The sequence below is a fragment of the Physeter macrocephalus genome, chromosome 20, assembly GCF_002837175.3.
Source record: "Physeter macrocephalus isolate SW-GA chromosome 20, ASM283717v5, whole genome shotgun sequence".
In the NCBI taxonomy this organism is placed as follows: Eukaryota; Metazoa; Chordata; class Mammalia; order Artiodactyla; family Physeteridae; genus Physeter; species Physeter macrocephalus.
This window is the reverse complement of record NC_041233.1, coordinates 38,960,676-38,963,475: the sequence shown is the minus strand read 5'-3', so window position 1 is coordinate 38,963,475 and position 2,800 is coordinate 38,960,676.

Genomic DNA, 2,800 nt, shown 5'->3' with positions numbered 1-2,800 from the left:
GGCTGCTGCAACGTCACGTCGACCTCAACCTCTGCCACCGCAGGCTCGCCCCGCATTCCATACCCCTCCCCCCACCGGCCTGAGTGAGCCAGAGACCCCTAATCAGCTGCTACTTTAACCCCGTCCTGTCTGAGTGAAGAACAGATGCCCTCAGGCGACCCACACACAGAAGCAGGGCCAAATCCAAAGCTGAACCCCATGAGCTGTGCAAACAAAGAAGAGAAAGGGAAATCTCTCCCAGCAGCCTCAGGAACAGTGGATTAAATCTCCACAATCAACTTGATGTACTCTGCATCTGTGGAATACCTGAATAAACAACAAATCATCCCAAAATTGAGGTGGTGGACTTTGGGAGCAACTGCAGACTTGGGGTTTGCTTTCTGCACCTAATTTATTTCTGATTTTATGTTTATCTTAGTTTAGTATATAGAGCTTATTATCATTGGTAGATTTGTTTATTGATTTGGTTGCTCTCTTCCTTTTTTAAAAATATATATTTATTTTTTCCTTTTTCTATTTTTGTAAGTATGTATGTGTATGCTTCTTTGTGTGATTTTGTCTGTATAGCTTTGCTTTTACCATTTGTCCTAGGGTTCTGTCTTTTTTTTTTTTTTTTTAGTATAGTTTTTAGCGTTTGTTATCATTGGTGGCTTTCTTTATTGGTTTGGTTGCTCTCTTCTTTCTTTATTTTTTACTTTTTTACTTCTATTAATTTTTTTATTCTAATAACTTTATTTTATTTTATTTACTTTTTCTTTCCTTTTTTTTTTTTAGTCCCTTTTCTTCTAGAGATGTGGCTGACAGGGTCTTGGTGCTCCAGCTGGGTGTCAGGCCTGAGCCTGTTAAGTGAGAGAACTGAGTTCAGGACATTGGACCAACAGAGACCACCAGGCCCCATGTAATATCAAACAGCAAAAGCTCTCCCATCGATCTCCAACTCAACACTAAGACCCAGCTCCACTCAATGATCAGCAGGTGACAATGCTGGACACCCCATACCAAACAACTAGAAAGACAGGAACACAACCCCACCCACTAGTAGAGAGGCTGCCTAAAATCAAAATAAGTTCACAGACACCCCAAAACACACCACCAGACATGGTCCTGCCCACGAGAAAGACAAGATCCAGCCTCATCCACCAGAACACAGGCACCAGTCCCCTCAACCAGGAAGCCTACACAACCCCCTCAACCAACCTTACCCACCGGGGGCAGATGCCAAAAACAACGGGAACTACAAACCTGCAGCCTGTGAAAAGGAGACCCCAAACCCAGTAAGTTAAGCAAAATGAAAAGACAGAGAAATACACAGCAGATGAAAGAGCAAGGTAAAAACCCACCCAGAATAACTGAGGCAGAAGAACGGATAAATGACTTGGAAGATAAGATAGTGGAAATAACTACCACAGAGCAGAATAAAGAAAAAAGAATGAAAAGAATTGAGGACAGTCTCAGAGACCTCTGGGACAACATTAAACACACCAACATTCGAATTATAGGGATCCCAGAAGAAGAAGAAAAAAAGAAAGGGACTGAGAAAATATTTGAAGAGATTATAGTTGAAAACGTCCCTAATATGGAAAAGGGAATAGTCAGTCAAGTCTAGGAAACGCAGAGAGTCCCATACAAGAAAAATCCAAGGAGAAACATGCCAAGACACCTTTTAATCAAACTATCAAAAATTAAATACAAAGACAAAATATTAAAAACAACAAGGGAAAAGCAACAAATAACATACAAGGGAATCCCCATAAGGTTAATGTTGCTAAATGAACTTCTCTAGGCAGGAAACACAAGAGAAGGAAAAGACCTACAATAACAAACGCAAAACAATTAAGAAAATGGTAATAGGAACACACATATTGATAATTACCTTAAATGTAAATGGAGTAAATACTCCAACCAAAAGACATAGACTGGCTGAATGGATACAAAAACAAGACCCGTATCTATGCTGTCTACAAGAGACCCACTTCAGACCTAAGGACACGCACAGACTGAAAGTGAGGGGATGGAAAATGATATTCCATGCAAATGGAAATCAAAAGCTGGAGTAGCAATTCTCATATCAGACAAAATAGACTTCAAAATAAAGACTATTAGAAGAGAAAAAGAGGACACTACATAATTATCAAGGGATCAATCCAAGACGAAGATATAACAATTGTAAATATTTATGCAACCAACACAGGAGCACCTCAATACATAAGGCAAATGCTAACAGCCATAAAAGGGGAAATCGACAGTAACACAATCATAGTAGGGGACTTGAACACCCCACTTTCACCAATGGACAGATCATCCAAAATGATAATAACTAAGGAAACACAAGGCAAGCCTTGGTAAATTTCAGAAAATTGAAATTGTATCAAGTATCTTTTCCAACCACAACGCTGTAAGACTAGATATCAATTATAGGAAAAAATCTGTAAAAAATACGAACACATGGAGGATATACAATACACTACTAAACAACCAAGAGATCACTGAAGAAATCAAAGAGGAAATCAAAAACTACCTAGAAACAAATGACAATGAAAACACGACGACCCAAAACCTATGGGATGCAGCAAAAACAGTTCTAAACGGGAAGTTTATAGCAATACAATCCTACCTCAAGAAACAAGAAACATCTCAAATAAACAACCAAACCTTACACCTAAAGCAATTAGAGAAAGAAGAACAAAAAACCCCAAAAGTTAGGGGAAGGAAAGAAATCATAAAAATCAGATCACGGGCTTCCCTGGTGGCGCAGTGGTTGAGAGTCCGCCTGCCGATGCAGGGGATGCAGGTTCGTGCC